Source organism: Peromyscus maniculatus, chromosome 1 (genome assembly GCF_049852395.1).
Source record: "Peromyscus maniculatus bairdii isolate BWxNUB_F1_BW_parent chromosome 1, HU_Pman_BW_mat_3.1, whole genome shotgun sequence".
Classification (NCBI taxonomy): domain Eukaryota; kingdom Metazoa; phylum Chordata; class Mammalia; order Rodentia; family Cricetidae; genus Peromyscus; species Peromyscus maniculatus.
The window spans coordinates 26348588-26372504 of NC_134852.1; the positions used below are offsets into that span (position 1 = coordinate 26348588).

Here is a 23917-nt window from a genome sequence, read left to right on the forward strand (position 1 = left end):
CCATTTCTATTAATCTATATTTTGCCACATGGCTCGTGGCTTACTGGTACCTTATCTTGCTTGTCCTGGCTGGGGCTCCAGGCAGTCTCCCTCTCTGCCTTTCTGTTCCCTCAATTCTCCTCTCTGTTAGTCCTGCCTATACTTCCTGTCTGGCTACTGACCAATCAGTGTTTATTTATACAGAGCAATATCCACAGCACTGTGTAGCCCAGAAAGCTCTTTTTTTAACTAACAAAAACTATATCCAACACTCAGAATAGTGCACAGCTTGGAGACACCGCTGTTTAACATAGCATAGGTCAAGCCTGCACGCCACGATCCCACCATAGAGAAGCTCAAACCCACAGGTTGCCACTAACTTGAGAGAGACCACTAGGAGGCTATTTTTAGCTCCATTTTAGAATCTTTTTTTTCTCAGGTTTTAGGTGGAAACTCTTGCCAACCTGTTGGATGCCATTATGTGCTAGGCCAGCCAGCCTCCCTGGCAGAACACTAGCATAAAGCAATCCTGATAAACAACATCTGCAGGCTCCAAATGTCCTTCTGATAAATGCTGTTGGAAAATTCCTCTGGACCCCAACCAGAGAGTTCAATGGTTATACAGCCTCACCCAGTCCTATGACACAAAGCTTTTTACCACCGTGCTTGCAATATTTCCCTTTAAAAACCCCCATTCTGAGAGCTCAGGGATGTCCTCCTTCTAGCCCCTGTGTCAGAGATTTGGACACAGACCAAGCCCAGGCTGCTTGTTAATTCATAAACTCCTGTGTGTTTCACATTGGATATAGGTTCTGTGGTTGTCTTGCTCTGGGGTCTCCAGATTCAGGCACAACACCTACATCTCATCTCTCTCCAGTTAGTCCTGTCTTCTGGAAACTCATTAAGCCTAGACAACACAATTAAGTACAGATTCAATCAGCTCAGCCATTCTCAGTCTGGCTTTCCTGTAGTCTGGCTCCAACACTACTTAACTGTCAATACATGAAAAAAAAAATCAATATTGGTCCCTTGATTTTGATTCATCTGGTAGACCCTGTGCCAATGGCTACATTGTAGCATGGGTGAGTCTTTATTAAGCAAGTTCTGGGTCAGGGTATTAGGTACCCCTCCCTCAAATCTGTCATTTGAAGGGTTTGTATGTGACCACTTCAACACCCATTGTTTCCAAAAATGGTGCTCTATATTGTGAGTGCTAGGCTCCAATGAGCATGCTCCTCCAGGGCAAGTGTGACTTGTCACAGAGGAACTGAGAACCCCTGGGGCAGTAAGCATAGTCTTGGCTCATAAAGTTTCCCATTAATGGAGAGGCACAGGTGGAGCTTTTATTTTTCCCATTGGTGGAAGCTTCATGAGGTGACCTGATTTAGACAAGAGTATTTTGTGGTGATATTGTGTTCCCCAAAAATATTGTGCACACTAATAAACTTATCTGGGGTCAGATAAGACAACAGCCACAATATTAAACATAGAGGATAGAATAAACATAGTGGTAGCACACCCCTTTAATCATAGCTTTCCAGAGGCAGAAATCCCTCTGGATCTCTGTGAGTTCAAGGCCACAGTGGAAACACCCCGGTATGGTGACTCACACCTTTAATCCCAAAAATGAGCCTTTAATCCCTGGGAGTGATGGCAGAAAGCAGAAAGATATTTAAGTCGTGAGGGCCAGAAACTAGAAGCATTTGGCTGGTTAAGCTTTCAGGCTTGGAGCAGCTCAATTCAGGTGGGATTCTTTCTGGATGAGGACTCAGAGGCTTCCAGTCTGAGGCAAAAGGATCAGCTGAGGAATAGCTTTCATTGTTTAGGATGGTTGGTTATAAGGTGTTATTGTTAATGGTCAGGAAAGAGGCTAAACAAAGTGGATTAGATTTTAGGTTCTTATTTTAAAAAAAAGAAAAATGAGGATATAAATAAGAGGTACATTATTGAATCTACTCTGAAAAAAAATATAGAAATGATAGAATTAATGGTAGATTATTGAATCTACTCTGAAAAGAAAAAAAAGAGAGGATATAGATATGATATAGACAAAAAGGTATATTATTGAATCTACTTTTAAAAGACAACTACTAGTTTTAAATACATTACATTGGATTGGATTTTATATTATATAGTTAGTTAGTTAGTCAGTTAGTTAGAAAATGCTGTACATATAGTTCTAATCTTGTTATGATATTGTAGCTATACAGTTCATTTAACAATATAATGCAGTTTTCTAATCCTTGGATGTTATTATTACCAAATATTAGGATATAAAGAAATGAAATTTAGTACTTAGACATTACAATCAAACTTGTATTCATATTAGGTATGCTTTCAAGGTCAAGCAGTGATAAATTTTAGATAGACAGGTCATCTTCAAACCCTTTGGACATCTACAGAATATGGCATTTAAAATGTTTTAGTAACACAGATTTTATTTCTTTTATAATGACTATGAGACATTTCTGCTCCTGGCAGCACCAGTCTACTTCAGAGAAGGTATGGCCATTGAAGAAAATGCATACAGAGTTAACTTTCATTGTTGCAGAAGTTAGCCACAGTGCAGGAAAGTGCTCTTGCATTGACTGCTGACAGTATGCTATCCAAAATGGACAAAAAGTAAACAAAACAAAGGATTACCAATCCTTGACAAGACAAGAATGGTTGCAGCTTTGGCACCAGGTGTCCCCTGAGGCCAGGAAAATATGGCACCATCACTGAAGTGGCTTTTCAATCTGGAAAAGGTACAGTGCCCCTTTCTTTTAAGGCATCTGAACAGGCAGTGGACCGATGGCTTCTGGTGTGTAGTGGAGCAGTACCTGAAACATTTATTCTTGAAAGAGGAACTAGGCTGATGGAGTCTAACTTCTCAATGGTAGACTGGCATGTAATAAAGGAGATGAAGTCACCCACAAGTCAAGAAGAATGGGAAGCTGAATTCCAAATATACCAGCAACTTCTTGAATTTAAAATTCTAAATCATGACAGGACACTGGTGGAATTCAGGTTTATCTGTTACACGGAATTCTCACACCAAATGTGGGTCAAGCTTTAGACCTTGTGTACATCCCACTTCACAAAAACATCTGTCAAATATGCTAAACCTATAGGCCAAAGATGATGCCCCAAGGTGCAGAGAAACCTTGGGTGACTGTCCAGGCAGTTGGTTGTGTTTGTCATAACTCATTTTTTAAAAGTCGCTTGTTTGCACTTCCTATTTTACTAGTTAATATTATTTCCTTCTTGGGTCTCTGAGGGAGTTGAAGATGAGATAGTTATGGTTACAGTTTTCCTTGTTAAGAAATTTCAGAAAAGAATTTCACTAAGGAGGTGTAAGTTTATAGATTTCAAAGACACCATAAAATACTTTTCTGTTGGTAATACAAGATAGGATGGAAAGTGAATTAGGTACATTTTGGACTCAACAAAATAAGATAGATAAAGAAGCCATTTCTATGAATTTGTCAAATGCAGATGGACTAGACATTGTTGATGTATATTTTGCTTGTATATATTATATATAGTTATTGTAGTAAGGTATATAGTCTTTCTCATATTAGTTATAATTTTTTTAGACAAAAAAGGGGAAATGTGGTGATATTTTATTTATGCTTTAATAAAGTTTGCCTGGAGATCAGAGGAAAGCTGGCCACTATAGTAAACACAAAAATCAGAGAGTGCACTTCCTTAATCCTATCACTTCGCAGGCAGGGTCTCTGTGTGTTCAAGGTAGGGAATAGAGCCAAGCATGGTGAAACATGCCTTTATTCCCAGTACCAACCAGAGAAGCCTGGAGGTCTGTACAGACAGACAGAAAGTGACTGAGCTGTGTAGGTATTGGAGGTGAGGTAGCTGGGCTAAGAGAGCCAAGGAGAGGGCAGAAAAGCAACACAATAAAGGCATGGGCAGACAGGAAGTAACTCGCATTTGGAATCTGAAGAGTTGGTAAGGTATGGTTGCCTGGTGGCTTTTCCTGATATAAAGCTTTCACCCCTATATTTGGCTGGGTGGTTTCATATAATAAAACCATTTTTGAAATTCATCTACACAGACACATAGGGAGAGACAGAGAAAGATATGGAGAGACAGTGGGACTGAGGAAGAATGAGAATGAGAGACAGAGACTGAGCAAAACTGAGAGACACAGAGAGGGAGACACTATAAAGTGAACCAGAGGTGGTTACCACACATTCACACACCAGAACAGTCAAAGGGAATGAGACTCTCTCTGAGTGTGTGTGTGTGTGTGTGTATGTGTGTGTGTGTGATTAATAGAATGACGCACAGCCTGTAGTCCTGCTAATACAACAATGGGTGGCTATCAAAAGAAATTCCATAAATCTAAAAGATGCTCAGTCCATGAGGCTGGATGACTCACCTGGTCTTTAGTAGATGGGGAATCGAAAGGAGTAGGCTCTAATGCCAGTGAAGGCGAACGAGCAGGCAAACATGCTAGGAAGTCAAGAGCAAGAAGGCAAAGCACAAAGACTTTATCTGCAGTGTCTCTTTACAGGCTTTCAGCAGAAAGTATGGCCCAATTGAAAGTGTGTCTTCCTGCCTCAACACCCAGAATAAAGGAGTGAGTCTTCTTGCCTCAAGAACCAGATTAGAAGTGATTCTTCCTACTTAAAATTAATTAAAAATAATCCCTAACTGGTATGCATTTCATTTTCAGATTTTCGTTCATCTCAAATATAGTCAAGTTGATAACCAAGAACAGCCTTTATGAGTCTACCTCTTGTCAACCTGTCACTCAAGCATATATCCTTATGCGATGATTAATTTCTAAATGAAAACAATAACTAGCTTATAACTAAACATAATTTATTTATCACACATGTAATTGCAAATGAAATATATATTTAACCAGGTTACAATTTTACCAAACATGCTAAAACTGTCCCCATAAAACCACAAAGTCATTATTAATTTAGAAGAGGTAGCAAGATTCCTTGAGAGATATTCTTTCAGTATCTCAAACTGAAATATAATAATCATTAGTATTCTCTTGATTGATGTTACATCCTATGTTAAAGAGATAAGAAGAAAACACAAATATCTGTATGAACACATTCTTAAAAAATACAACAGGCCGGGCAGTGGTGGTACACGCCTTTAATTCCAGCACTCGGGAGGCAGAGCCAGGCGGATCTCTGTGAGTTCGAGGCCAGCCTGGGCTACCAAGTGAGTTCCAGGAAAGGCGCAAAGCTACACAGAGAAACCCTGTCTCGAAAAAACCAAAAAAAAAAAAAATACCACAGAATAACTCATGTCAACTCTAATCCACCTTTCTGAAATTGTTCACATGCCTTAGCTAGTATTTGTAATTACCTTCTCCTATGATTGATGGACCAGCCTGACTCCATCTTAATATCAGAAACCATCTTTTCATGGTGTCAAAAGAAGTTTGTTTCTATTTACTGTAAAACTTAAGATTCTGGAACTGAACATGTTCCATGCCCTAACCCTAGACCTCTACCCTCAGAAGCAAAGTTGTTCTGCCAAGTACCTACATCATCAAAGTTCCTCTGGAACTCCTAAGCCCTGGAAAGCCTTTCCCCTATTTTGGGAGGATATAAAAACCCCATTGCCCCCTTTTTTCCTTGGTCTTTTCTCAAACCTGTTTTTAGGGAGGAACCTATTATGGCAGAAATTAAAACTTACATAATTTGACTAAATTTTGAATACATGGCTTTTACTCTCATTCAGTGAGAATGAAACTACACATCCTTGGCTCTTTTCATGGAGCTGTGACCTATATGTTCATTCTGGTGAGTCTGTGTCTTTTGTTATCTGCCTGTATTAACATGTTGCAGTCTCCCATTGTCTTTAATTATAAAACACGGTGGAATCTAGAGTAGTCCTAAAGGATTTCCTGCCCAACAGCCATAACCTTTCTTACTTCCATTGTGGAGCACCAATCCAATTTCACCTTGGTAATCTTGATCAATCACCTCTCCTATCCTGTGGCATTGGTTGTGTCTGCACGTAAGAAGGAGCCTCTATCCTGTCTATGTGTCTTTGTGACACAGAGACCCAGCTGAGCATCTGGTCTGCCCTGTGTCCTCAGTGCTCTGGGAAGGTAAGATTTACTCCCTGAAGGAAAAGGACAGTCTTTGAGGACTGCAAAGGGACTAGCTAAGTGATGACTAGGGATGAAGATAAATCCTGTATCACTAATGCCACCAGTCAATTGCCTGATCCAGGAGAATGTTCCAGGCGCCATGGTGTGAGGAGTTCCATGTACTCAGTGTTGGGGTAGAGGTGATCTGTGTGTTCTTGAAAAGTCTGTTAGCTCCTTCTATCTGTGGAGGGCTTCAAAGTAACCTTCAGCATTATGTGTTGGCTGAGCTGTGTGTTCAGTGAGCACATATACCCCCGATCTTCCTGGGTCACCTTTGCCCTTTGCCTAGGTCATTCCCTGGTAGTAATCCTGTATTGCCCTATGAGAGATGCCAAGAGAGGCGACTTTAGTGTTCCCCATGTGTTCTCAGAAAAAAGGAAGGAGCCAGTAGTTCTGAACAGAATCTAGGGAGGAAGCTCTGGATTAGTGGAGACAAAAATAGAAATGAGTTGGCTAGGCAAGGTCATGGCTCAGGAAAACAATTTTCTGATTTTTAATGGTGTGTCCTGATATCGCCCCATGGAGATCAATGGGAGAATGACAATCTCACGTCTAGGGCTACAGTAGGCATGGTCAACAAGTCAACAGTGAACTGCCCTGAGACCCTCAGCACAGGTGGGATGTAGGGCCTGTCATCAGGTTCACTGTGCTCTTCAGAACTCCTAATTCCTTCTAGTGTAGGTTGGATCTACACAAGGTTTCAGATTTTTCTAAGGAAGTCCATGACAAGAATTGAAATAGTGTACATCCAGAGGATAGGCACCTTCAGAAGGAGCCCTGTGCTTAGAAAATTTCAGAGGAAAGTCCAAGAACATTTCTCTCGAGAGTCTAATACAGGGGCTGCACATGCACTTTCTGGCCCATCATTGGTGTCTAAAGCCTTCCTTTTCTTTGTCCACAGGTTGTTGAAGGTCTGTTCTCTAGTACAAAGAACACTGATTCAAATTGACATGTCTTCTGCTCCTTCCAATACACTGTTGTATTCTTTCCTCCTGAGCATAGCAGTTTAGGAAAGAGTAAATGGTCCATTTCCTTCTGGGGCTGTATCATAGTGTAGCACTGAAGGAAGTCAAGGCAGAAAACATGCTGCTTGCTGGCTCATTCACAGGCTCACACTCTGGCTCATGTTTAGCTTTCTATCTCATACATTCAAGGACCATCTGCATATGGATGGTGCTGCCCAAAGAGGCTTGGTCCCTCCTGAGCCAATTAAGACACTCAATCAAGACATGTCCACAGCCTAACTTGATAAAGATTGGCCATAGACATGAAGTTGCAGTTACTCAGTTGGGACACTTTTTCCACCAATATGACTTTGGGCTGTGTCAAGGTGACTGTTAATGCTAACTAGTACACTGTTTCAAACTGTTAAGTTCTTCTCCTCCACAAGGATGCTACTTGGAAGTTCCCCATTATCCAAGTAAGTGTCTCTCTCAGTCCCCAACAGTCCTCACTTGTGCTGATGTTCACAGAATCTCCAAACTGGACACTCAGAGCCAGGACACAGCTTAGGGTCATCTACCCCAGCTTTCACTTTTCCCACTTCCTGGATCCTCAGTCCAGAGATGCTCTAATATCCACTACAGACATTGTAAGGAGTTAATGAAACCTAAGTTCCATCCTGACTCAGAACAGGCCTCCTTTCATAGTCAACACCTGCCTCTGGAATCAGAGCAGAAGCCAATCACCAGGTGAGAAAGGACAGGAGCTGGGAGCATTGGGGGTAAAAGAACATGAGTATGGTTCAAAGCTCTGGATGTTCTTTCTGGGTCATGGTGATCAGGAAAGCAAATGGTGGGGGCATGAAGGCATGAGTTAGTGATAGAAAGAAAAATATACTTGGCCTAAAGTACAGTCTCTTTACATGGGAGAAAGCCCCAGCCACATCCTAGATATGGCTCTAGGAGCTAGGCCCTGAGATAGAACCAGTCCCTGGAAACCCTGACTCATCTCTACCCCAGTTGCCAGGCAGCAGGGAAGACTCCTGACAACAGGCTACCTCACCTATACCCCCCATTCAACCCTGAATCAACAAGACCCATGCCCTACCTCAATTCCTATCCCCCTATGACCCTAGTGGCTTCCTCAGACACAGAATCCATCAGCTTTGATTGGACCAATAGGTGAATGACTCATCTCTCACCTAGAGGGTCCTGCCTCTAGGACCTAGGCTCTGGGACACATACAGTCTCTGGGAACCCCACACACATCACTGCCCCAGTTGCCAAGGAGCAGGGAAGACTCCTGTGGGCAGACTCATCCATCAAAGCCCCCCATTTGGACCCTGCAATCTACAAGACATACACCCTATTGCAAACATACCCATTCCGCTGCTATCCCAGTGATTTCCTGAGACATAGAAACTGCCAGCTCTCATTGGACCAAGAACCCAGACAAGACCAAGAGCAGATCCCTGGATACAGAAACTGGCAGCTCCAATATAACTAAAGCTAAGATGGGACCCAGAGTGGCCTTCTGAGACACAGACACAGCAAGCACAAATTGGACCAATAGCAGCTCGCTCAGACACAGGCACCTTTTGCACCTATTGGAGGAAGAGATGGATAGATGCCAGTGCCTAAATATGTACAACCACATAAAAAGCAATATGGCCTGACAAGAACCTACCCCTTCTACAAAAGCAAGACCTGAACATCACAATGTTGAAGAAACAGAAGAAAGTGAAGTGAAAAATAACTTCATGAAGACACTAGAGGGCTTTAAAAAAGAAATGAATTTTTCTCTTAAAGAAATTGAGGACAAGACAAAAAGTTAGAAGACATCAATAAATTTCTTAACGAAAGCCAAGAAAACCATGAAAAGGCAATTAAACATGTGAAGGAAACAGCTGAAGATTTGAAAAGTGAAATAGAAACCATGAAGAAGACACAAACTGAGGGAGTACTGAAAATAGAAAATCTGAATAAATGAACAAAAATACAGGTGCAAGTATAATCGACAGAATACAAGAGATGGAAGAGACAGAGAGAATCTCCAGTATAGGAGATACAATAGAGAATATAGATTCAACATTCAAAGAAAACTCACTGCCCAGGAAATCTGGGATACCATGAAAAGGCCAAAACTAAAAATAATAGGGATAGAAGGAGAGGAATACCAACTCAAAGGCACAGAAAATACATTCAACAAAATCATGGAAGAAAACTATCCCAACATAGAGAAGGAAATACCTATGAAGATACAAGAAGCTCACAGAGTACCAAATAGACAAGACCCCCAAAAAAGTCCCCTCGCCACATAATAATTAAACCACTAAAAATACAAAAAGAAGAAAAAATATTAACAGCAGCTAAGGAAAAAGGGCAAGTGACTTATAAAGGCAGACCCATCAGAATAACACCCCATTTCTCAATGGAGACTTTGAAAGCCAGAAAGACCTGGACAGATGTAATACAGACACTAAGAGACCATGGATGTCAGCCTCGACTAATATGCCCAACAAAATTTTCAGTCACTATAGATGGAGTGAACAAGACATTCCAAGACAAAATCTGAATTAAACAACACCTATCCAGCCCTACAGAAAGCACTGGAAGGAAAATTTCAACCTAAGGAATTCAGATAAACCCACAAAATACATGCAATAGATAACCCCACAGCAGTAAACCTGAAAGAAGAGAAGTACACACATGCTACCACCAAAAAATAACAGGAATCAACAATCACTGGTCATTAATATCCATTAATATCAATGGATTTAATTCACCTATTAAAAGACAGAGTCTATCAGAATGGATATGAAAGCAGGATCCATCTTTCTGCTGCATACAAGAAATACACCTCAACTTCAAAGATAGACACTACGTCAGAGTAAAAGGCTGGGAAAAGTCTTTCCAATCAAATGGACTAAAGAAGAATGCTGGTGTAGCTATCCTAATATCTAACAAAATAGACTTCAAAATAAAATCAATCAAAAGAGATCAAGAAGGATATGACATACTTATCACAGGAAAGATCCACCAAGATGAAGTTTCAATTCTGAACATTATGCCCCAAATAAAAGGGTACCCACATATGTAAAAGAAATATTACTAAAGCTTAAATCACATATAAAACCCCACACATTAATAGTGGGAGACTTCAACACCCCACTCTCACCACTGGACAGATCTGCCAGATCAAAATTTAACAGAGAAATAAGGGACCTAACTGATGTAATGACTTACATGGATTTAATTAATATCTATAGAGCATTCCATCCTAACAAACAGGAATATACCTTCTTCTCAGCACCCCAAATGCAGATCTCAAGGCAGTAACTGAAGTAGAAAGCATGGAGTAATGATGATTTCTCCATTGACTGATCAGCTTGCTTTTTTATACAACCCAGGACCTCCTGACAACTCTTGGCAATGTTAAGTGGACAATTCTTCAGTTGTGGTCTCTTCTCTTCAGTTCACTCCAGTTTGTGTGAAGTTGTCAGAAACCAAAAGCACAGTCATAGACTAAAAGGATACCTCCAATTGTTAGCATGTTTTTAGAATAATTGCCTGATTTCATTATTTTTTCATGGTAAGACATGTCATAACAAGTGGGAGCAATCATTTCTCCCAAGTTACAATCTTACTGTTAAAGGGATTAGGTCACACATACTGGTGATGGTGTAGAGGAAGAGGAATCCCTTATACAGCTGCTAGTGCTATAGATTATTAAAATCATCACTAAGAACCATGCATGTTCAGGACAGCTAGTCCACTTCTCTGGATATCAAAGGAAATGATATTGATATAATAGATTCTGTCTCCTGACCAGTAGAATACATACAACTGCCATTGAAACACAGCACTCTGGATAGACTAGCAATTTCTACATGGGAGGGACTGTGAAGACTGGAGGGGTAAACTTAGGCTGGAGAGTTGTGATGCAAGCACAGTTTGAGTGAACAACCATATCTAAAGACCTGCATTGTACATCATCTACTTTATTACATATAGTGGATAACCAATACAGGTGAGGACCTCAAATCTCCAAACACAAAGCAATGATGTGGATGTTGACAAATCAACCAGACTTGAGCATTATATTTAAATCCTGCTTAGAAAATATCATATGTCATAAATATATACAACTATGAAATAAATGAAGATTTTATTTTAAAAGGAAATATTTATTAAGTGCCATTATTTGATCATTGAATATTCCATAATCTGCTGGATTATCATCAGACATAACCAAAATAAAAATATCTTTCTCTGGATATCCTGGAACTTGCTCTGTAGACCAGCCTGGCCTCAAACTCAAAGAGACTTGCTTACCTCTGGCTACAGAGTCCTGGGATTAAAGGCTGGTACCATCACCCCTGGCATATATTTTTATTTATTCTTCTCATACAATGCATCCTGATCACAGTTTCCCATCTGCTTACTCCTCCCAGCCCCCAGCCCCCTTTCCACCAGATCCATTGCTCCTCTGATTTTCTTGAGAAAAGAGCCTCCCAGGGATATCACCTGAGCATGGCATGAAAACATTCAATAAGACTAGGCACAAACCCTCATAGCAAGGCTGGGTGAGGCAACCCAGTCAAAAGATCCCAAGAGCAGACAAAAAGGTCAAAGACATCCCCACTCCCAGTGTTAGGAGTCTCACAAAAAATACTAAGCTAACAAGCAAAACTAATATGCAGAGGACCTAATAAAGGGCCATGCAGACCTCATTATTGCTGCTTCAGGCTCTCTGAGCCCCTATGAGTCATTCTTAGTTGATTTTTTGGGCCAAGTTATCCTCCTAGTATTCTCGGCCCATCTGATTCCTACATTTCCTCCTCTCCCTGTTTTTCAGGGTTCCCTGAGCTCCAACAGGAGGATCCCAATGGAGGTGTCCAGTTTAGGCTTTGCCTAATGTTTGGCTGTGGGGCTGGTGGACATGTGAGAGGAACATCAGGTGGCCATTAAATTTCAAGAGATTAGCCCACCAGGAAGGAAGGCACTGATGGGTGAATCTTACATAGGCAAGGCCCTGAGGGCTTTGGCTCTGGATTGTCTCTTGCTATTGCTGTGCCTTTACATGGTTGCTGCATTTCTCTGGTCTTCCATTTTTCTCTGGTATCTGGCATGATGTAAATGGGGGTAGGAAGATCTCCACTGCCTGTAATGTACTGGGATTGGAAATATTCTGCTCTACTTGGCATGTTTCCTATAGATTATTATGAAGATGATTTCCTCTTAAGGTGTACTCTTTAACTGAAGCAGTGATTTTATACTATAATAGTTTTAGTGTAAATGGGATTTGATGACTAAGAGTTTTTGATAAATATAGTGAGGGACTGTGACAGAGGTCATCTGAGTGGGAAATTAACATAGGTAAAGGTAGGATTAGTGTTGCCCAGCCTTGACAAAGCAGGTGCTGCAGAGGATAGAAAATAAGAACAAGGAAGAGTCACACAGCTAAGACTCATGAGTTTACCTTGAAGAGCTATATAGATTGTGGGTTTGGTTAGGGAATAAGAAAAACAATTGGGTCTCAGGAGCCAGGCTGGCTCAAGTTCATTTAATCTTGATGAATGTGTTCATGAGTTTCAGTGGGCATCATAGCTGAAACAACAGTTTCAATAAGGACTTCATGTAACTACAAAACAAAGAATTGAGTGCCTAGTTAAGATAATTGCACAGGACTCTAAAAAATATGAAAAGTGAAACTAGTAACCTGTTTTCCTGGCAATCACAAAAACCACTCCCTATGCAAACGGCCATGGCTGAAAAGATCTTGGTTTTGTTTTGTTTTTTATTTTTTCAAGACAGGGTTTCTCTGTATAGTTTTGGTGCCTGTCCTGGATCTTGCTCTGTAGTCCAGGCTGGCCTCGAACTCACAGAGATCCTCCTGTCTCTGCCTCCCTAGTGCTGCGATTAAAGGCATGTGCTACCACTGCCCAGCAAGGATCTTGGTTTTGTGAGAAGTCTAAAAAATGAATGTTTAACTGAATGTGGGTTTCTCAGAAAGTACATAAATATGCGACTAAGAAATATACTGAGATTGACTTGTTCCAGAAAAAATATGGTTTTATGATGATCATATAGTAACTGTGTACCATTTGATTATGGGAAAAATCCTCCTATTTGTAATCAACTTGGTGTGGTGACTATAAACAGGGTGGCTAAAAATAAAGAGCAGATGAGAAGCACTTATTCCTCGGGAAAGAAGTCTGTGTGTTTATTTCTCACTGACTCTGCATCTCATTGCCAATGTCTTTGATGTGCAAAAGGTGGGTCCCTCTGCAGTGGGTCTCTGCATCTGCTCCCATTAGCCACTGGAGGAAGCCTCTCTGATGATTTATATCAGCACCTTTCTTACTTGTCATTTGATGAGATGGGAATCTCTAGAAAACCACTGCTGTGTATTGACTGAACCCAAAACAGGGCTCCCACCTCTTCCTACCTGCAGATGGAGTCACAGATGCTGTAATTTGAGCCCAGCAATGTGCCTCTCTAGTGGGGCCAGTGCAGTCCTAAAATGAGAGGAAGAACAAGAATAAACCAACATTGTTTCTGACACCTAGTGCTTGTATACTCTAAGTGCTTACTCTGAGTGAGACAGCTATTAAAATCATAAACACTTATAAATTGTAATGGATGCTGGGAAGGGAAAAACTAGCAGGAGGGAGGACAATAAATTAGGTTGAAGATCCTTCTTTGGGTGTTCCAGGGAAGCTTCAGATTGGTGTCTCATCAACTAAGACATAGGATAAGCAAGGACTGGACAAAGCAATGGGGAAAAGAACTTACATCAGGTCACCAGATCTCTCCAGAGCTGGGTAAGTGGTTGAGGGAAGATGCAGCAGGTCATACAGATCTTTGAAGGTCAGAGTCACTGGTCCTAGATCACTGACCCAGGCAAAAAGGGAAGGAGACACCATTGTTAGAAAACGGGGAACCTGACCTAAGAGGAAGCCCTTGAGCTTCAGATATTCACAAGTCTGGCCCACTAAGTGGCAATGGTGGTCACTGTGTCTAGAATGGTGAAGGCTGATGGCTGTGACCAAGCAGGCTGGTGAAGAGGGAGAGCATCACTAAAGGGGTTCCCTGTAGAAATCTGGCCTGGCCTATCTCCTAGCCATGTAAGAGAAGCTGTGCCAGACAAGCCAGGGAGGTAAGTGATGGAGGGAGTGGACAAGGCTAGAAGCCAGTGGGCCCATGGCTGCTCAAGCTGGGTAGTGGATGGAGCTGAGGGAACATGCATTTCTAGTCTTCCCCTATACCTGTGCTCAGGCAAGGACACCAGGTGCAGAGAGTTGGGGTTTGGGGGTGGTGCTGCAAGCTTCCAACTTGCCTGATGCTGTTGGGAGCCAGTTTGAATGGGGATGTGGGCATCAGTAGTGCTGAGCAGATGCAGGATTGTGGAGCCCTTTAACTAGAAGTGGGGAAGCCTGTGGTCTGATCTGTCCTTGAAGCTCAGCTGGAGGGAACAGAGGCAATCTATGAGGCTCACTCCTAGAAAGGGACAAGCTTATGCTTGACCTGACCCAGACCCCTAAGAGTTTCTTTTTCTGTCCAGCTGGAGATTCTGCAGAGGGGCAAGGGAGGCCAATTAGACACTTCCGTGGTACAGTTGCCTCAGGAGGGCACAGGGGCTGAGGAACTGCAAACATAGTCACTGTTCTCATCACTCTAAATTTCTTTAGCTTTTCAAGTAAGGGTTCAAGTGCAAAATGCTTTGTCAGTATCAGAGTACAGAGTAGAGCATTAGAGCCCCGGAGCAGCATCTTTTGCTCTAAAAGCTCCTCACCTGCAGTTTCTGTGCTCCTTGATGGTTGGGGCAGATTTCATTTTTCTGCTCTTTACTCCTGTCCAACTTGGAAGGGCCTCTCAACTCCTCTTATGGAATACTGTCCAATGCCTGTTAATACATATGCACAGCCACATTATTCCACTTGTCCAACAGTCCCTTCCCTTTCAAACTTGTGACAATTTTGGAGATCAACTGCTGAATTATCCCTCCAAATCACTCCCACTACATCTCATATTACACTTCCCCTATATAAAGGTTGAGAAACACAAAAGGATACCCACATCCTAAGCCTTAGAAGTCAACTCCCAAAGGAAAAAATTTCCCATTTGAATAGATACTATTGAAGATGAGGGACAGAGGCTGAGCAATTTCTGACTAAAAGGCAAAAGTCCCCACCTCCTCTTCTGTCAAATAAGAATGAAGGATCATGTATTACCATGACCACAATGCCTTTGCATTTTAAAATCTGAAAGTGCATCTCTTACAATGAAGTCATATTTAGAGGTACAGTTCACACTGATTTGAAGATCCAAGTGAGAAGAACTACGATTAAAAAAAAAAAAAAAAGACCTTGCAGCTACAGTAAGAAGAAAAATCAAGAGTGGAAAAATTCACAAAAGATGGTTTTTAAATAAATGGACAGTCAGAATTTCTGAACGATATATTAGAGTTCAGCTATGTGGGTTGGAAGCTGATACACCTTGGAAAAAATCCTGAATGAGATTTAAACAGATTAAGAACCCCCATGGGACCCCCTGGTTCACTTACAAATCAGAAATTCATTAATTAGAAATTTTTCTTTTGGGGTCAGCACTCGGGAGGCAGAGGCAGGCATATCTTTGTGAGTTCGAGGCCAGCCTGGGCTACCAAGTGAGTTCCAGGAAAGGCACAAAGCTACACAGAGAAACCCTGTCTCGGAAAACAAAACAAAACAAAACAAAAAAAAAATTTTTCTTTTGGGTGAAGAACAAACTTTAACAGAAATAGCGTTTTTGTGTGCTGCTCCACGTGAACATCAGCCCTTTGAAAGAGTTTGCTCTTCCCTCCAGCAGGACAAGAAAACCCAAGGGCACAGTAGTGGAGGTGTTCAAGGAGCAACTAAATCAGCACAAAGAGTCTATGAGGTAAAAGCTCCTCCATGATTGCTCCTTTGCACACGTGCATTGGCCTGAACACAAGTAAATGGTGGCCCCAGCCACCCTAGTCAATGCAGGGTATGCATGGGGAGCAGCCACACAGGGAGAGCACCCCACTCTACACCCTCCCACTGCTATGTGTCTGGGCAAAACAACCTGAGCTCTCTGGTGGGGAGGAGCCTATGAATCTTTCTGGGCCCACCCCTCTCAGTTTTTCCTCCTTTTCCACTGGGAGAGCAGAGAAAATATCTATAAAAGGAAAGCGAAGTGGGCTCAAGGAACCCTGCCAACCCATGGACAGCTCCACCAAACCAAGCTCCTTAGGAAAGGCTTCCAGGACAGGTGGTAGGGCCAGACTCTCTGGCTGTACTGAGTCACCCACAAAGCAATCCGCCACCTTGCAGACATTTGGGATCCTGCAACAGTGTATGAAAGTCGAAGGTCAATATGTCTACCTTCAGGGTTCGTGGCTCCCACATGTGGCTGCCAATCACCAGTCTAACCACTGCCTTGCTGGCTGCGGATCCAGACGGGGGCAGACTTGCAGCGGGTTCACTCCAAGGTCAGCCAGGAGTAGATCCTTCTGTTTTGTTATTTTTGTTTGTCGTTTTGTTTTTGTTCTTTTGTTTTTCAAGACAGAGTTTCTCTGTGTAGTTTTGGTGCCTGTCCTGGATCTCACTCAGACCAGGCTGGCCTCGAATTCACAGAGATCCGCCTGGGACCCTTCTGTTTTAAAGGAATGGGATCTCAGAGTTGCCACTGCCATGGCCCACCCCCTTGAGAAGGAGGCCTGCTGGCTTGGAAAAGGGGCCTGGACTGGCAGAATCTCTGCCCTTTCCAGGCTGAAAGAGAAGCCAATGCCATATTTCAATTTCTTCCAGTAGTTTCCCATCAGGGCCTGGTACCAAGGTAAGGGAGAACCCCGGCCTCAGTCTTTTTCTGCACAGGGATGTGGGAGGACGGCCAGGAGCTAGGGGTGGTGCTGGCCAGTTTGGCAGTTTGTTCCAGGAACTGTGGACAGAGTTGTGGGGGAGGGGTGCGGAGGGGGAGGGAATAAACAGTGAAGAGGAAACTCCATTGCCAGTACTTGGAAATTAGGAAGGGGCTGGAGTGTAGCTCAGTTAGCTGAGTGCTTGTTTAGCACTCACAGAGTCCTGGATTTGATCTCCTGATCCAGGATATGGAGGTGCATACCTGCAATACCAGCACGTGATAGGTGAAGATAACAAGATCCATTCAGGGTCATCTTTAGGGACATATGAAATGCGAGGTCACTGTGGGCTACATCTTGTCTTAAAAAAAAAGTGAGCAAAAAAGAAAAAAAAATGGCCTTTCTAAATCAGAGCAACACTGGCTGTCTTGGGCCTAGGCCTGTCATTTAACTTCTGCCCTTCTGAGGCCGAAGTGTTCCTTCTCCCTCTTATACCCAGGTCCACACTAGGGCCATGTTCAACCCCTAGACCCAGTCTGCCAGCCTCCTAGCCTGTCCAAGGGGTTAAGCATTGGGAGGTCACAGGAGCTGGGGAGGGGGAAAAGTTTATTTAATCAGAGAGCCCCCGAAGGCGTCTAGTTTCCGTCACAGAGAACAGGCATTCAAGAAGGAAGGGAGAAGGAACATCATCAGATCACATACACCAGTCAGGCCTGCCACCTCCACCCCCGTCCTTGTGATAGGCAGAGAGACAGCTCTCTCTCAGCCTAGGAGCTTCTTGTGCTTGGCTTAAGCAGAGATCAGTCAGAGCTGTGCACCCTTGCCACTCTGACCCCCCATTGACAAGTCCATCTGCAGAGACTCCCTCCCTGGGACCCAGATATCTGAGCCCAGCACAGACCGGAAGAATGCAGAAGTCAGCTAGAAAAGCAAACATTTGGACCTCTGCTCATTGACCCCGGCAGAGAAGGCAATGAGCTGGAAGCAGGCAGACAGTACCGTCCTGTCGCCATATGGTCACAAAACTGCCCTTAATAAGAATATTGTTCCCCTAGCCAGGCCTAGAAACAGAAAAAAGGCCGTGATGACTCCCACCACCTGAGAGTTATTTTCTTTAAGAACTCCAAGTATAATTTCACAAGCTCTCCTCTCTGTAGAAATATTGACAAGACCTGGTATCACTTGGGTGTTTGGATTTTTTCCTGTGGTATGACATTGTCCATAACACACATAACACGGTTGCAGATTTGTAGGTTTGTGCTTTTTAAACGTTGATGTGAAATGTGAACAAGAGTTCTGGTCTTTGTTCCAGAGACAGAAACTCGGAGAAGATCAACAAGGAGAATGGCTGTGTCTCCTGTAAATGAGCAGCAGGTCAGTGTTGTGTCTGGATATTTCCTTGAAAATTATTTGATATTGAAGTCAGGAAGGCCTTTTGTACTCTGCCTTGGACAATTTCATCAGATGTGTTTATTTCCTGTGACTTTTTTCCTTTTTTCTTCTCTGGTTATCAAAAATGTCGTTAAATCATGTGACCTTCATAGCACAGCCTTGTTCTATTTTATATTCTCTCCATTACTACTGTGAAGCAACTATTTTTCATAGACTTAAGACCTGCAGTTGTGAAAGAGAGTCCACTGTGAATGACGATCAATGACATATATTGCTGCCCTACAGTTCCTACTGAGGATGGCTCTGTGTCCCTATATATTAGTGATGAAGGAAAGTCTGATGTGCTGCAAAGGTTACATTTCAGGGATGGTCAGGTTTCCAGAACCAGGATTTTGAATGTGGCCATGCAAATACATGAAACTATTTCCTTGTATCACAGAAAAGACTCACTGTCTAAATCCTAATACTAAATGTTTCAGCAGTGTAGAGTGGGCAGATGAGAGATGGAATGCTCTGCCTTGCTCTTGCCATGAAACTGATGTTTCTGTGAAGAGATGCAGATTGCAGTATACTGGTTTTTCTCATTGGCATTTGATATCATTCAGTGATGATGTGCCTCTAGGTGTTTGTTTGGTTTTCTTTTTCAGCTTTTTAATTCTGATTTATATTTTTCTCACATACAACACATCCCAACCAACTGTGGTTCCCCTCCTGCCACTCCTCCCAGTTTCTTCCCACACTTCCCCACCTCCCACTCTGTATTCCTCTGGTTCCTTTCAGAAATGAACAGGCCTTGTGCTCTGAGGGGAGGGACCTCATGGGGATCTCCAGTTTGGACTCTCTCTATCTAATGTTTGGCTGTGGATCTCTGTATGCTCCCATAAGCTGCCAGAAGAAGCTTTTCAGATGAGAATTAGGCTAGGCACTGATCCATGAGTATAGCAGAATATCACTTGGATCATTTGAACACATGTTTTTTTTTGTTTTGTTTTGTTTGTTTGTTTGTTTTCTATTACAGGTCTCTGGGCTTTCCAGCCTCTGCTTCCTGGTCTTCCTGGCAGTGTTGGGCGTGGACTTTCTTTTGTATCCTGGGCCTCAATTTAGATCAATCACTGGCTGCCCACTCCCAAAAGTTCTACACTTCCATTGTCCCTGCATATCTTGCAGTCAGGATAGATTGTAGGTTGAAAGTTTTGTGGCTGGGTTGGTGTCCCAGTCTCAACACTGGAAGGTGTCTGGTTAAAGAATATGGCCAGTTCAGACTCTATTTCCTCCATTACTAGGAGTCTTCCCTAGGGTTACTCTCATAGTATTGTGGAAGTTTCCACTGCACTAGGGTTCCATGTAGCCCCCCAAATGTTCTCCAATTCCATTAGCCTCTGTCCCTTGTACTGTCTTCCTCCACCCCTCCCCTACCACTTGATCCCTCCTAATCCATCTGAAAAATCAATTTCCCCTTCTCAGGGAGATCCATACATCCAGCTTTGAGCCCAATTTGTTACTTATCCTCTCTGGGTGTGTGGGTTGTAGCATTCTTAACCTTTATTAACAGCTAACTTCTAAGTGAGTACATACCATGTTTGCGATAATGGGTTACCTCACTCAGGATAATTTCTTGTAGTTGCATCCATTTACCTGTAGATTTCATGATGTGATTATTTTCAACAGCTGAGTAATATTCTGCCCCTGCCAGTGGGGTCTTCAACAGGGACCTGAAGGGACGGCCAGCGAGTGAATAGGGACAATGGACACAATGAATGAGAGCAAGACAGGATGTCTGATCAAGCTCCAAAATCTTACTTTCCTCTTAAGGCATATATAGGGAGGGGCAAAGGGGGATGCAAGCAGAGAGGGGACTTGAATCATGGGTTGTTCTGCCAGCCGTGAGTGTTGTTATGAGGATTATCTATTCTTGCCTAACTGCCTAACTGCAGTGCGGTCACCTGATTTCTGAGAAGAGGTTCTGATATTTATGAGAAGAGGTTCTGGTGCTATGGAGACTTAAGCAAGGCCTAGATCTAGGAAAAGAGGAGAGAAGCCTAAATGTGGTGGCATGTGTGTCAAGGATCACTTAGGCTTTTGGCTCCCGTCAACACTCCATTGTGTAAACACCCCACATTTCCTTATACATTCTTTGACTGAAGGACATGAGTTACCAGTTTCTGGCTATTGTGAATAATGCAGCTATGAGCATAGTTGGGCAAGTGTCCTTGTGGTAGGATGGAGCATCCTTTGGGTATATACACAAAAGTATTAAAGCTGGGTCTTGAAGTAGATCATTTCTCAGTTACCACCTGCCCCTAGTCCACTGGCCAAATCTATTCTATTTCCCCTTCCCAGGGCATTCCCTGCATGGGAATCCTTTCATCCATGTGTTGGATTCTCCTGGTGATGCTTGCATCTTTTGTTCCTGTTTACTTAACTCCTTTTTTTATTTCCAGAATTCCTTCAGTTTGTATTTTCTTTATTGTTTCTATTTCCATTTTTAAGTTTGAAAAATTTTATTCATTTCCTTTAACTGTTTATTGTTATCATTCTTTAAGAGATTTATTAATTTTCTCTGTTTTTGTTTGTGTTTTTCTTGATTTCTTTAAGGGATTTATTTATGTCCTCTTTAAGGACTTCTATCACCTGCATAAACCTGGTTTTAATGTCTTTATTTTTTTTGTGCTTCAGTTGTGTTGGAATATTCAGGACTTGATTTAGTAAGATAGCTGGGCTCTGGTGGTCATGTGGCCTTGACTGTTGTGGATTGTGCTCTTGGGTTGGCATCTAGGCATCTGGGTTTGTGGTGGTTATAGGTGCAGGTGTCAGTTTCTGATTTTATCTTTGTTGGAGGGGTGTTTATTGGGTGGTTTTGTTTTAGTTTTAGTTTTTTTTTTTGGTTTTTTTGGTTTTAGGTTTTTTTTTGTTGTTGTTTTTGTTTGTTTGTTTGTTTTATGTATTATCTCTGGTCTCCAGGTTGATGTGGCCTGTGGTTGAGTATGTGTCTTTCATTCATGTTGAGGGCTGAATTTCTCGTGGCTGGGGAGGCATCTGGTCAAGCAGGGTTTCACCTGAGTTGGAGGTTTGGACATAGTGATGAGGTGTTGTGGGTGAATTGAGGATGGGGAGTGCACTGAGTGTATGAGGGGAGTATGAGGCATGTGGCCTACTTGGTCTTATGGTAAAAGCATGGCTTCTGGTAAGCAGGGGGTCTCTGCCTGAGTCAGGAGCTGGGACAAAGTAATGAGGAGGGTAAAGAATGTTGGGGGTAGGTTGGGCAGGCACTGAGAGAGTAGAGGTGGTCTGTGGTGGGTGACCTATCTAGATTTCTGGTGGCCAGCATAACATCTCATCAAGTAGGGGGTCTCTGTCTGAGTTGTGGGTGGGGACATGACACCGTGGTGAAGATGGGAGGGGCTTGAGAGTAGAGTGGTCAGGCGACTACAGAGTGAGTGAATGTCCTCTGGCAGATGGCATACCTGCAGTTTTGGTGGCCTGCATGGCCTCTGGTCAGGCAGGGGTCTCTGTTTGAGTTGGGGACTGGGAACACAGGATTTGAATACCTGAAATATATTTGTCTCAGGATATCTCTTGCTGTTATCATTCTCTCAATTCCAATGGTCAATGGTACATTTTCAATAGATTAGTAATTTCTCTTTGTCCTTCATTTTGTTTTTCAAACATTGTACCACAGACCATTTTATAAGCAAAGCAGGCCCCATATTGATATTGCATCATGTGAAATATAAAGTAAGACTTTTCTAGAAACAGTTGTCTTGGAGCTGTGCATAAACCATCAATTTTCTAGCCTCAGTGAATGCCTCTGTTAATGATTTTGCTCTCTTTTCTTTTGGGGAGAGGAAAGCTCCCCCACCCTATTGTTTTGCTTCCCCAAAGTTACTGTATGACCTAGGTGGAGATTCTAAAGTGAGGCTGCAATGGACAGGTTTCCATTTCTTTCTTTTAAATAAAATGTATTTACATATGTGAATGTTTTCAGCATGTTTTTATATGTACCACATGCCTGCTGGTGAATATGGAGTCCCGAGGTTGGCACAAAACACTTGGCTCTGGAATCTGGTACTGTATTGAGCTGCCACATGTGTAGACAGAATAGAACTGGGTTTCCCAGAGCTTTAATAAAAAACAGTATGAATATTCTAGAATGTATCTTCAAAATTAACTTTCTTTTTTCCTTTAAAATATCTGCATGACTGCTGTCTACCTCCTGCCTGCAGAGATCAGGAGTGAGCATTGGATCCCATGGAACTGGAGTTAAACTCAGTGTGTAGTAGGAATTGAATGTGAATCCTCTGAAAAGAGCAGCTAGTGCTTGAAATTGCTAACCTTTCTTTCCATAGGAAAGCATTTTGCCCAAAGCATATGGTAAAAGGTAATTTTCTATTACAGGGTCTGTTGGGATTCAGTGATTTGGATGAAGACTTTTCCCATGAGGAATGGGAATGTCTGAATCCTGCTTGGAGGACTTTATATATTGATGTGATGTTGGAGAATTACAGAAATCTGGTTTTTGTAGGTAAGAATGATCTTCTTGTAGAATTCCTGGCACATTGTTTATATTTACCTATTTTTTGTGTGTTATTTTTAAATAAACTCCATGAACATTCTATGACTACTACCAGAAATGAGGGAAGTTCTGGTAATAAACATAATTTTACCTGGTGCTTCTTTTACATTTTTTCTGCATAAGCAACAAATGCTATATACTGTGATCTCTCAAGGCCTCTTAATTAGTTTTTAACTGAAAACTTCAAAGAATATTGAATATTCAGAGCATGGAAATGTAGTGAAATACCGTTAGTGATTGGAATATTTTTATTTTACTATTGAATTAAACTATTCACCTCTTTCTGACTTAAAAAATGGAGAAGTTTTAAAATAGAGAAAATACTATGGTAACTATGTTGTTGTTTTTTGTTTGTTTTATTGATCAATTTTTGAAATCTGGTCTGTATCTTTAGTCCTGGTGAACATGATTTTAATCCTAGCACTAGGGAGGCTGAACCAAGAGGAACTGGTGAGTTTCAGGCTACCTTGAGTTACCTAGTGAGTTCCTAGTAAGCCAAGGCTGTACAGTATGACTCTGTATAGAAATAATCCACATATGATTGTAGCTAGAGTTTTCCTGCCTTGCCCACAGTCAGGACAAATCTTTGTCACCCGCCAGTCCCACAGCCGCTCAGACCCAACCAAGTAAACACAGAGACTTATATTGGTTATAAACTGTATGGCCATGGCAGGCTTCTTGTTAACTGTGCTTATAGCTTAAATTAATCCATTTCCATAAATCTATACCTTGCCACGTGGCTGGTGGCTTACCGGCATCTTCACATGCTGCTGGTCATGGCGGCGGCTGCAGTGTCTCTCTGCCTCAGCCTTCTGCTTCCCACAATTCTCCTCTCTCCTTGTCCCACCTACTTCCTGCCTGGCCACTGGCCAACCAGTGTTTTATTTATTGACCAATCAGAGCAATTTGACATATAGACCGTCCCACAACATATGATGCTTTCTCAATCACCCATTTTTCCCCTGCCTCTTCAAATATCCATTTCATGTGAGGATGGAAGCCCCTTCAGTGATCCTTGTGTTTAATGGAGACTAGAG

The 23917-nt window shown here is 42.3% G+C and overlaps 2 long non-coding RNA genes across 3 annotated transcripts; one reads left to right on the plus strand and one right to left on the minus strand.

The window, feature by feature from the left end:
- Window positions 1-4789: 4789 nt before the first annotated feature.
- On the minus strand, window positions 4790-16974 carry LOC143272536 (uncharacterized). Of its 2 annotated transcripts, XR_013050191.1 has the most exons (5): window positions 16440-16974; window positions 14846-14956; window positions 13846-13944; window positions 13499-13568; window positions 4790-5007 (listed from the first exon to the last, which is right to left on the minus strand). It is a non-coding gene; the product is annotated as an uncharacterized LOC143272536 (long non-coding RNA). The 2 variants fall into 2 exon arrangements; XR_013050187.1 differs by lacking the exon at window positions 4790-5007 and having other exon boundaries at window positions 13246-13568.
- A 71-nt stretch (window positions 16975-17045) lies between these two features.
- On the plus strand, window positions 17046-22938 carry LOC143272567 (uncharacterized). The gene is made up of 3 exons (XR_013050242.1): window positions 17046-17288; window positions 18228-18289; window positions 22703-22938. It is a non-coding gene; the product is annotated as an uncharacterized LOC143272567 (long non-coding RNA).
- Window positions 22939-23917: the final 979 nt, after the last annotated feature.